The sequence below is a fragment of the Zootoca vivipara genome, chromosome 3 (genome assembly GCF_965207765.1).
Source record: "Zootoca vivipara chromosome 3, rZooViv2.hap1.1, whole genome shotgun sequence".
In the NCBI taxonomy this organism is placed as follows: Eukaryota; Metazoa; Chordata; class Lepidosauria; order Squamata; family Lacertidae; genus Zootoca; species Zootoca vivipara.
The window spans coordinates 63,203,827-63,216,589 of NC_142586.1; the positions used below are offsets into that span (position 1 = coordinate 63,203,827).

The 12,763-nt window shown below is 42.8% G+C and overlaps 1 pseudogene; it reads right to left on the reverse strand.

Moving 5' to 3' along the window:
• Positions 1-6,247: 6,247 nt before the first annotated feature.
• Positions 6,248-9,353, reverse strand: LOC148686274 (small ribosomal subunit protein eS25 pseudogene; annotated as a pseudogene).
• Between the last annotated feature and the right edge of the window lie 3,410 nt (positions 9,354-12,763).

Consider the following 12,763-nt stretch of genomic DNA (forward strand, 5'->3'; position numbering starts at 1 on the left):
GTGAGAACCGCAGGACAAGTAGGTCACAACTGATCAGTAGCGAGGCAAACTTGGCACACGCAGATATGACTAAAATGGGGTAATGACCGCTCTCCCATCAACCGGAGGGCGCCCTTTGCGTGGCCGCTCGCAGCATCCCGATCCCTGAGACAACGGCAGAAATTTATGGTCCACAGCCCTTTGATGTTCCCACCAAACCTCGGTTCTAAACAACCTATCTGTGGTGGGGGGAGGCGGAGCTCTTCATGTAATTAAAAGGGGTGGAGCCTACCTGAGAGCACGCAGTCAGCTCCAGAGCTTCACCCTCCCTCCCCTCCCTTTCTTTAATGCTCTTTTATTACAGGTTAACTTCTTTTACAGGTATGCAGGCGCTGCTACAGTCTTAGGATGGTTGCTGTTAAGGGACCGGGAAGGAATTTCCCTGCATTGGCAGATTTCGCCTTCCCCATAGCAGATGCCACAACTTTGGTGGTTTTAGGCCTTGGGCGGAATCCTTTAGTTTATCTTCCCTAAATGGGGGGGGGGAATGAAGCGGTGATTGCCCCCCCCCACGGCTCTGATTCCAGGGTTCTCAGTTAAAGGGGCTAAGTTGGAGGGGAGTCACTGGCCATACGTTGAAAGGTTGTCAGTGCACACCCCAGTGTTGCGATGAAATGGGGTAGGCACTCTGCCAAACAAATGTCTTCCAGAGCCAGCCCACTTCCCAGACAGACCCGATTACCCTGATGTGCCCCAGATCCCCAGCTGGGGACTGGGAGGGATACACGCCCAATGCCTAAGCCAAGGTCTTCCTACATCTGAAAGTTTAAGTAAAGTTGTGGCCAATTTAATCCCATAACATGTTGTCATGAGTCATTCATTTCTTCTGGGTGGCTCTTGGGGTCGGGGGTCTCTGCCTGGGCATGCAAAGCACACATATCCCACAACAAAATAATAATGGGGAACTACTCCCCTTCCTTACTGCTATGACTATGTCTTCTCCATAACTCTAGAGTCACTGGGAGACTGGGACCCGATTTTGCTGGAGCACACCCTGATTTCTGAAAGTGAGGATCTGTCTCCTGAGGTCTTTGGGCTCTTCCGGCTTACAATAAATATAGCAGGATATTGCAATGCCTAATATTGTGGGGATGATAGTTAGGGAGAGGAAGGAGTAGAAAAGAATGAGGAGGGGGATAGTGAAGAAAGGAGATAATAGGAGGATAGAGGAGGATAAAGGAGATAATAGGAGCTGCAAAGAACTTTCAGGCATAAGAAGCACCCATCCCACAATCAACACCCATCTGAAAGTGCCTGTGGTTGTCAGGGATTGTGCAGATGAAGAGGAGTTGTGGAGACCACCTCCCTAGGAGCCTCCCAGAGATCTAACATAGAGCTACAGGACTGGTTTGACACAGGGCACACCCCAGAGGAAGAAGAGGGAAGAAGTTGGGAAATGAGGAGCTAGGTAGTATTGAGCAGGCAGGGCCCAAGCAGCAGTTGACTGACACACTGTCCCTGGAGAGTCTCCCAGAACCCATCCCCTCCCCTAAAACCAGGCGTTCACTGAGAATAGCAGAGCAGAGGGCTCAAAGGCAGGGGACCCTTAACAGCAACTGTAGAAGAGGGGGAGGGGTCTGATGAATAGGGGAGTACAGAAAAGCATGGGCAGGGAGCTTCACTTGGAACATCATTAGATACTGAAAAGTCTTGGTTGCCTTGCCTTGGCATCTGGAATAATAATACAAAGGAATAAAAAGCCTGTGTTTTCTCTGTCTCTCTGCTTTCCTGGGCAATCAGCCAGGAGCCATCGACAGCACCCTGACAATGGTGTTCATTGGAAGTTGCTTTATACTGAGTCAGACCATTGGCCCATCTGGCTGAGCATTGTCTATGCAGGCTGGCAGCAGCTCTCCAGGCATAGGAGCCAACTCCTACAGGCCAAGGTCCCTTTGGCTCCCCCAATAAAATATTTGAGGGGTCTTCCCCCACTCCAGTTGATAGACATTGCCATTCAAATGATGCGCGTGAGCCTCGTCTTGTGATCTTTTACGCAGGGTGGAGCTTACCTGGGCCCCCCAATATTTTATTCAAATTGGCACCCCTGTCTCCAGGGTTTGAACCCAGAGCTGTAGCTAGGTGATCTTGCGCCCCTGACAGAACCATCCAGATTGCGGCCCCTAGCCACGGACAAATTAACTCTTATTTCTGCCTCTCTCCAACCCCTCCCCCTTCCACCCATTCAATTCACCATCTATTTAAAACCATTTATTATGAGGCAATAATCAATATTTATATTTATGGACATATTTTTAGCTGATTTTGCACACACACCCCATCGCCTGCGCCCCTGGTGGGGGCCCGCCTCGCCACCCCCTAGCTATGGCCCTGTTTGAACCTGGGACCTTCTGCATGCAAAATGGAAGCTCTTCCTCTGAGCTCTTCCCTGCTTGTTCAATGGCTACAACTGAACCAGCTTGCACAGTGGATATGATTGCTAGGTCCTCTCTATTTATCAGTGTTAGCTGCAAAACCTCAAATCTAGTATCCCATATGCCAGAGTTTGGGGCTGATTTGTGGTCTATATGCCTTCTTTTATAGTGATGTATACTGTGTAATCATTTAAAGCTTTGCTAGCTGTGTGTGGTGTTAGTCACATTTCTCTGAATTGTGGCCAGAAAAATCTTTATATGTTTTTATTCTAAATCAAGGTTTCCCCCCCCTTGAAATTTACTATTATGTTCTATCTGCGACTTTGAATGTATGAGAATGAGCCGTAATTGCAACACATGGCCACATTTTCCTCCAGTAAGAATAATTTGGAAGGAAAGGCATTTCTCTGGGCTTATCTCATGAAAACACGCCTACATTTCCACATGAAACAAAATAACAGTGGTCTTTCTTGTTCAGCTGACTCTTGCCAAGTAAGTAGATTACCGCTATCTCATTAGCATTGAAATGGCATCACCAAAGCACACAAAATGAATGTTTCTGTTCTTTTCACAGAGGGAATTTGGTGCATATTTGCCATCATTGTTCAACCATTTGTTGCTGCTGTTCTGCATTGATTCGCATGCCTGATTTCAGGGGCGAGGAAACAGTGTCCATCTAGTAGATGTTATTGGACTACATCTGGCCAGCCCTCAACATTGGCCATGCCAGCTGTGGATGATGTGAGTGGAGGTCCAGCATCATCTTGGTTCCCCACCCCTGCCTTATTTTCTAAAACTGATCAGAGCCCAATGGCATGTACAGTACAGGAAGTCCTACGACAGAAGATCAGCTGCACGGTTTTGGCATTGCCAGTCTTTACCGTTGACATGACTGGGATCATTCCACACCTTTTCTCATTCTTCACTGTTCCACATGGTTGATGGAAGGAGAGGGTGGCCAATGCAGTCATCATGCCTTGCTTTCCAAGGGTTCCCTATGTTTTCCATAGATGCTTTTTCTGGTGAAATTTCTACCTGGATTTCCAGTGGCAGATTTATATACTGTACTTCATGCATTGATTCTGGCCACATTTCAGAACAGTCATTTATGTGTAAGTCCAATTGAAATCAATGGGACTGGAGAGAGGGAGAGGGAGGGAGGGAGGGAGGGAGAGAGAGAGAGAGAGTTGGCTTGGCTTGGCTTCTTGTCTTTATGGAAAAAAACCATTCCTATAAACTTTCCTTTCTCAGCTATCCAATTGTAATATTTTGTTACTGGGGAATTTGAGCTGTGCATGCCCAGTTTGTGGTATGGAATGCTAAGTGCACGGTCCTTTTATGTCATAGGCTGGCACCCATGGTTAATGCCTGTATCACTGATGTACCCAACATGGTGCCCTAAGGTTCATTACCTTTGCTTCTGGGTGGGAGAAGGGTGGTCTGAAAATAGGGAGTAGCAGTGATCACCGCATTGCCCCATGGTCAGAGTCTCAGTGGCAAAGTTTGGTCTTATGGTGCCAATCTCCTCTGTGGGGGTAGAAATCCCATTAAAATAGTCCACCCCAGACTTATGGACTCTGAGGGATGTTCTGCTGCTAGAGCTGGTGATTCTCCTGAGGCGCTAGTTGAGCTATGTTATGGTGATAAAAGAAAGGTCATAGACACAATTGCTCCTGATCGTCCTCTCTGATGTTGCAGAGTCTGGAAGGCTCCCTGGTTTGGTGGTGAACTTCAAGCAATGCTGTTTCACTCAGGTCCTGCTTGTGGGCTTCTTGTAGGTACTTGGTTGGCTACTGTAAAAACAGGATGCTGGACTAGTTGGGCACTTGGCCAGATCCATCAGGGTTTTCCTCATGTTCCTGTATGTACTTAAGAGTGTTGTTCTGCAAAAGTATATGAGTTATTCTGTGTCATTAAGTGAAACTCGTTGATTAGTTCCCCATTGCCCTATCACTCAGAAAACCTACTGAAGGAATGTTCCATCAAGGAATAACTAGATAACATTGGTGTCTTTTTTGTAGACAGTAAATGGATATGCACATTAGCACCAAGCTGTCGCAACATTCTGTGCTGAAATAGACTGAACCATGATGCAAGGACTGCAATTTAGTACATATGCAGCTGCTGGCAGCTTAGTCCTAATGTATTTTGCACCAATACACACACGTTTCAGATAGAGCAGTATATCACAAAATGATTAGGCTTTGGGTGATAAACTGCATCATTTGTTCTCTTTGCAAAATGGAAGAGTGAAGTTCTTTCTGTGGAATTAGAAACATTGTGTCTTGAATTATTTGTCAGGGATTGGTGAAGGAAAGTTGGGATTCATTGAATCATGGGAGATAATAGGTATTGCCTTCCATGGAGAAATAACTAAAGACTTGGTCAGAGTGAAGGAGCTTTGTTAAGCTTGAAGGTCAACACCTGAAGTTTAATTTGAGTCAGGGTTTAGCCTTGAAACTTGTTACCACTGTTGGGATTTAACACTGAAAAAAATGTGAAAAAGTACTATTGTGAACTACAGACTCAGGATGAGATTCAACTAAGTTGTTGTGTGTGGAATTCGGGTTACTTATGAAACATGAATTATCCTCTTCTCCTCCCCCTGCACCCTCTGTGCATCCCCTAAATTTGCTTAGGAGTGTTGGGGAGGGGAACTCAGAAGAGTTTTAGGGTACGTGCAGGTGGGCCACACAGGGAGAGGAGAGGGTGGAGAAGTCTCATTGTGCAAGTAGACCTCATTCCCTGTGTCCACTTAGTGCTATGTTGAATTCCATCCTAACCTTTTAAAAAAGGAATGCTGTCTGGATTCTACAGCCCCCATTTAACTCCTTCAGAAGTTGCATCCCATGACTTTAGTGAGCTGCACTGATTGACCATTGAAGAGCAGGGTATACATTTTTAATAACAGCATTAATAAATAAACTATCGATCCCCTCCAGGCTGCTGAACATGTGGGTTCCTGGAGCCCTTGATTCTTTCTTTACTGCAGGTATAGGGCGGCTCTTCTCTTTATTCAGGCAAGAAGAAGGTTCTACTTTTTAGCAGTGTTAATGAAAAGGTAAAAGTATGTATTGTGTCTTGTATTGCTCAGGGTTCACCTGGCAATTTTGTGGCACAATGGATGGATCATAGAATCATAGAGTTGGAAGGGACCATGAAGGTCCAACCCCCTGCAAAGCAAGAAGCTTTTGCCCAACTTGGGGCTCAAACCCTGAGATAAAGATTTTTATGCTCTACCAACTGAGCTGTTGGATGACAACTAAAGTAACAACGGAGGGGGGGCTGAGAATGAAGTGGGAGCAGGTGAGACCATGGAGAGGGAGGAGAACTACAGACTAGCAGAGAGACCCTCCACTGTTGGAGAGGGAGAGGGACCCTATGCTTGACACCTGTCTGAGACCATCTTGCTTGTTGGATTGCATTCCAAGCCAGTGGACTGAAATAACATCATCCTAGTAATTTTATCAGGGAATGGCTCATGTCTTTTACAATTTAACTATCTACCTCTGATGAGGGGATGGTAGTATTTGACTACTAGAGCTGGACATTGCTGGACCTTGTGACTCGGAGGAAGCTTGTGTTCTGTACTTCTTGCCTGACTTAACATCTGATGTGTCAGATTTGCTGAGATATATCATTGTCATAATTGCCACACAGGAACCTGTGGTTTCTTAACCTACAAGTCTGAATGCATCAAAAATGTGTTTTTTTCCTACATTGCAGGTGGTTAACATAATTCACCATGCATTATAAATTTGTTTTTTTTCCTTCAGGAAATCATTTTTTAATTTTTTTTGGTGATGTACAGAGTCTAAAAACCACCCACGAACCTTTCATGCATTCTCCCCAGTAGCTGGTGCATTCCCCCCCCCAGTGTTTCAGGTGTGGATGACCTGGGCTCTGTGCTTGGACACCAGTTTGATTAGGCCTTTGCTGAGAAGCTCCTCTAGCCAAGGACCCTCAAATCTTCAGCCTTTCAGAGACCATGGCAGGTGTGATGAGTTTGCTTGGCACCTCCTTGCACAGCTTTGTCAAACAAAACAAGGTTATTCAACTTGTATCTTACTTTCCATTTGGACCACTTCTTCTTTTTGGCTTTTCCACCTGACTTGTTGACGGGGTCCTTGTCCTTCTTGGCCGACTTGCCTGCATTCTTCTTCTTATTGTCCTTTGGTGGCACGGTACAGTCGGAGCGGCTACCGTAGCTGCTTCTCCCTCAGTGATTTCTGGCCAGAAAGCTTTGCTGGTCTCTGTTGAGTAAGTACGAGAGAGGGGCATTGGTCTGGTGCCAGATGGAAGCCTTGGAGGAGACGGGGAGGGGAAGCAGCAAGCCACCAGCCTCTTTGCCAACCAATGAGATGATCCATGCAGTGGTTACAGTGTGAAGCTACTGAAGTTGACTTGGGGGGTGGAGATCACAGAAAGTTGTCTTTTGAATTTCATACAGGTAGACAAATCATAAAGAATAATTTCTTGGCATTTGTAACAAAAGATCTCTGTGGGCAAAAGGTTAACAGGATAAAATGAATAGCAGTTCCAGGTGAAACACACACACACACACACACACACACACACACACACACACACACACACTTTTCAGCACTCAACAAGAATGTAAAAACTTGGTTTTGAGAAATGCTGTACCGGTACATCTGCTTGCCCCAAGGCCTAAGCTAAGCTGATGTTTAGCTAAGGAAGGCTAAGAGGAAGCAGACTCTGGTATCAGCATGTGTTTTAACTTGTTACTTCAGTGTCTGTCACAAAGCAATTTTGGACATAAGATACTGTGCTACACAAAGGAGCATTATTCTGTGGGAAAGCAGTTCTTAAGCACTCCCTTGACTTTTCTGACAGCCAGAAACTTCTTTCATATAGTAAAACTGTATCTTTGAAAGCTGCCACAGACTAGCCTGTAAGTAGGGATGGGTAAATATACTGTATCATGTTTTGTTTTTCTCAGTTTCTCATCTTTTCAGTCTTGAGTTCTCCACATTTCCACGTCAGTTTGCATTTTTAAAAAGTCCTCATAAATGTTTATCAGAATTTTAGTGCAAATTTCCCCTAATATACATATTTTTGCAAGCAATTTCCTCCCCGTATAATGTGCCTTTGTAGGTTAGTCTCACCAAATTATGCATTTATAGGAACACTTTAGCCTAGTGTATACTTTTTATGCGTTACTTGGCTGAAGAACTGCATTAGAAAATTCAAAGAAGTGTGAGTTTCAAAGGACGACTGCCTTTTAGTTTGTATGTTGCTTCTGAAGCTCTGAATTGAGCTGAATTGAACTTCTCCCCCAACCCTGCCTGTAAGTCACCCAGGATAAAAATGGACAGCTGATCTGTGCTAAGAAAGTCAGAATTTGAAGCAAAGTATACTGAACATACCACCCTTCCATCCCAAATTGTGGGATATATTTCTCAGAAAGATATGAATTGTGTCCTTGGCCAATAAAAATAATGTATGTTAAAGTGAAATTCCATTCTCCCATGTCAGAGGGAAAGACCTTGGTCACCATGCATTGGTGCAGCACAACTGCATATTATGTCACACAACTAATTGTACCAGAACAAGACATTTACCCTGAGCATAGCTGCAAATGCCACACTCTTGGCTGCTGATGTGTCACATTATATTAGAGGCTTTTTGCTTGGAGCTTGTGGGATTTCTTCAGTGTGCCTGGTTCTTGATTCACCTCTGGGATTCTGCTGTACAAAACAGTTTTCCCGAAACTGCAGATGATTATGCTTGCCAGTTGTGGAGCTGTACCGAAAATATTGATCATGGACAAATATTAAGGCTGAGAAGTGACGTCATCTACTATGAACAAGATTTGAAACCATGTACTCCCTCTTTCAAACGGAGTGTCCTTTGGACCACACTATCAGGGCAGAAGGTGCGTGAGAGAGGAGATCTGCTCTACTTCTATCCCCATGGCTGCTCATGATATTTAAACAAAGGGAAAGGATTGTCATCTTGAAGGGCCATAAAATTGGTGCCTCATGCCCCATTCTTCCACTGCATGTAACTGAGAAATAGGTATTAATAATAAATAACTGATGAATACTTATCATGGTTATTTCTCACATGCATGGAAGACAATACAGTATAATAAAATTAAATTAACAATTACAAAACCCTGCCGGCGGGTTTATAGTATTCATTCTCATGAGGAAAGGGACAGAAGAGAGTGAGAAGGAAAGATGATGAAGCAAGAGAGATACTAGGTTAAAATCCCAGAAAATTAGAGAAGAGCAAGGAAGATAGACCTTCCCTGAAGCACTTCTCAAAAAGTAGACGGGACTAAATCGTATGAACATCTGGAGGCACTCCGGTGCAAAGATAGCCCTGCCAAAGAAAATGAAGGTAGGAGACAACAATTTCCTTTTAGATACTGCTACAGGCACCCCAGTCTCCAAGCAATGAGAGATTTTGGGTTGCCAGCACATACTTTGGGTTTGGTTTCCTTAGGAGCAGAGGAATCTGCCTTGTTTTAAGTCTGACCATGGATCCATCTAGCTCAGTATTGTCTACAGACTGGCAATGGCTCTCTGGGATTTCAGACTGGGGACATTCCCACCTGGAGATGCCAGAGATTGAACCAAGGACTTTCTGCAAACAATAAGATGCTCTACCACTGAGAAGGTCACTGGAGATGGATCTTTGTGATACATGGTTTTATTTGCACATGTAGACAGGCTGAATATTGGATGGAAGGACTTTCAGCATCAATACTCCAATAGATCTTGCTCCCCCATCAGTATTCTAGGGCAGTGGGCAAAGTCATACTTTGATTTCAGCACAGAGAGCAAGTCAGGTCTCTGTGTCTTTGAAACTCTAGTCCCAGACTAGCTGAGGTCCATTCTTCTTATGCTCACCGATGACATTGATTCCCAGCCAAGGCAAAGGAGTGAAGGTTGTCCCCTTCAGCATCTCCATCTAGTTGTTTCTTTACCTGCACTATTTAGTCATGCAAAAAGAGATACTTAACCACGTAAGCAGCTTCTTCCTCTGCAGAATCCCATCTGACTGACATTATATGTCAGGGGATCCAAAGATGACATCCAGACCTGCCTCTCAATCCTATAACAATATTTTCATTAACAGTGGGTGGTCCAAAAATAAATAAATCACCTTACATATTTGTTTAGAGTCAAGAAAAATGAGAGCTCATTGCAGAACTCCAAAGTAATTTCCCCCTTTCTCTGTTTCAGTCACTCCCAGGCTGCAGCAAAGATGAAAAGAACTTCTTTCCTTTGGCAGCCTATATTTCCCTTTATCAACATTCAAATACTGACATTTATTTTTTGCTTCCAGATAGGGAGGGTTTTTCTACATTCATGTTCCATCGTGTTCTGTTCTATTGTCTGCATCTTCAGGCAAGAGCAAGTCTCCCCAATAGGTTTTGTTGCTGGGTGTTAAATCTTCCAGAAGTTTTCAGCTGCTAGCAGTTTTGGCCAGGCAGAAGCAAAGTGCAGGAGGGAGGTAGAATTCCTACATAATATGTGTATGTAGCTGATGAGATACAATTGTTTCCTTAAAAACCAGCAGTCTTCCCTGCTGGCAGTAATACAAATGTGTTTGTGGGAGGGGGGATTTTTGGCTTGTTTTTGATCTTGTTTGATTATATTTTTGTCTTCTCATTTTGTGTTTTTATGTTATGAATTGCTTTGTGATATCCAGATGAAGGACAGTATACAAATTTAACAAACAAACAAACAGTGATTCTATTCTAGGTAGTAGATCCCCAGTGCATCTTTAAACTCATAAAATTGTTCAAATGTAATATGGGTTAGTTGCTTATCTCGGAGGTTAAAAGCAAAACCATGCAAGCAAAGAGCTAACATTCAATGAAACAACCAAGAGCAAGGCCCACTGACAACGGTGCAGGGTTGTTGTGTTTCAGCTGGGCAATGAAGGGTGTATGAGAGTCCCCTCTTGGGTCTTCTCCCTTTGTCACACTGGATACTTACTTTGAGGAAGTTTTGGACATAAGATACTATGGGGCAGAACAGGATCCCGTTCTGAACATTAATCAGTTCTATGAAGACAGAAATTGCAGACTGCATTTTTGTCCCCAACACTGCATCCAGCAATGAAGTCACACAATGAAAATTGTATTGCAGGCACATCAATAACTTGATGAAATGAGCGTCATAGATGCTGGTATTGGAATAAGAAAACACATCCATCATGAAGGCCATTCCATCTGTCTTGTGCTGTGGACTAGGTAGGTTCTCTAGATCCAAGTGAGGAAGAATATCCAAACCTGCCACCTCAGTAACACACATAGCAAACTCCTGCCTTTCCATTGTCGGTCAAAGGACTTGTCCACCCTTGAGTTTCTTGTGCGTTTGCTGGTGTTTGTGTTCTTATTTAAGTGCAATAAGATGTTACCCTCAAACAATACCAGTCTCAAAGCTTTTCCCCTGTAAAGTTGGATTTATGCAATATGGGGATAATATTATGCAATATAGGGATAATATGATAGGTTGGGGGGAAATGGGGTTCCAAATTGCTCCACTTGAGTTTTTAGGATGGGTGGGTCACTCGTCACTTTCTACTAGTCCCCCTTCCATGCCCACTGCTTCCATTTGTTTTCTAGCTGTGCTCTATTTCTGACATGCTCCTGAATGAAGGATGTATTTTCTTACTCTTGATTCCTCAGATTCACACCCAACGAGAAATCTCCAGAAGCATACCACATTACAACTTGTATATGTATATTTCTTTTGATCCCTCAGATTTGCACAAAAGCAGAAAACTGCACAAGCAAACCACATCAACCATTTTTACTCCAAAAATTGCACAGCAATCTGAAAAGTGTGTGCTGAGAATTTACAATTGCTTTTATTTCTTTTCTAGCCTGCTGGACTATAAGTAGATAGATAGATAGATAGATAGATAGATAGATAGATAGATAGATAGATAGACAGACAGATATAGATCCCTCAGATTTGCACAAAACCGGAAACTAATGCAAGCAAATTTTCAATTGTCTGACTGTGTCTTTTAAGCACTTCTTGTGCAGGGATACTTGTTTTTTTTAAAAAAAAACACACAAGGTGTGTATGCAGCTATCTGCGTGCATACTCTGTCAGTACTTAATTGATATAATACAATCCGCAAATTAGAAGATAGGAACAAACACAAAAACAAGCACCTGGTAGTATGAACAGAAAATACCAAAGCTGCACCTCATATACAAATACATGTGGATGTGTCTAATCTGAATGAGGAAAGAAGTAGATTAACAGCTAAATAATGCTCAAATGTGGCTAGGTTCTCAGTCACATATGTGATTTTCTTTACTTCTCCTTTTAAACATGTAGCATTAAGCAACCGTTCGGCTGATGGGTAGGAGTGATCTTTTGGGCTAGACAAGATCATGCAGTCAATTCAGGGTTCAAATTAGGCTTAAATGTGCCTTCTGTACCTTTCTTATATTGTTTGTTCCATGTTGTTAATTCAGGGATGATTATGGAAGAGAAATCAAAATGTATGCTACAGATTTATGTAAACAGACAGATGTAAGTGAAAATTTATATGAGCCTCACATGTGAAAATGTTCTGCGATATCAAAGTGGCTTGCTTAAAATCGTGGTTCAAGCTGACAAGAGTCACCAACTTTTTCTTTCTTTCTTCCTTCCTTCCTTTCTTTCTTTCTTTCTTTCTTTCTTTCTTTCTTTCTTTCTTTCTTTCTTTCTTTCTTTTTCACCAGCCCCAGTGTTCCTTCTGCAGACATTATCAGATTATAATGCTTATCTCCAAACAATGATAATGCTTTACAGGCTGATTTCTACAGATTAAGCTACTATTAAAGGCACAGGAGCCAGTCACTTGGTAACACAAATGATCAATTAAACTTGCGACACATAAAGAAGCCACATTTACAAAGTAAATGAATATGATAAAGGTAATTTTTATTACCTTAAACAATGGGTTGTAACTTTTATTTTAATTTCTCATGCTTAAGAAAAATTCAAAAGAGCGTTTTTTCCAATGAAAAGTTTCAATGAATAAATTTATCATCAGTTAATTCATTTTTTCACCTTGTTGAAGCCAGACAATTTATCAGTAAACAGATAATAATCTCAAAATCAGTTGATTGGACCTTATCTATTTCATTCTGCCACATCCTGAAATCTCAGAGCTGATAACACAACAAATCAATGTATGCCGAGGACTGGTTTGAAATAGAAATTGTCCTGTTAAGAACTCCCAATGAGAAACTAACTTTGTTATGGTGATCAGACTCAAGAAAGGGTGCAAACAAGGGTTTGTCTGCACATCTGAGAAAGAATATTGTGAAAGATTCAGCTGGTCACCTTTTGCAATGCTACTTTGGC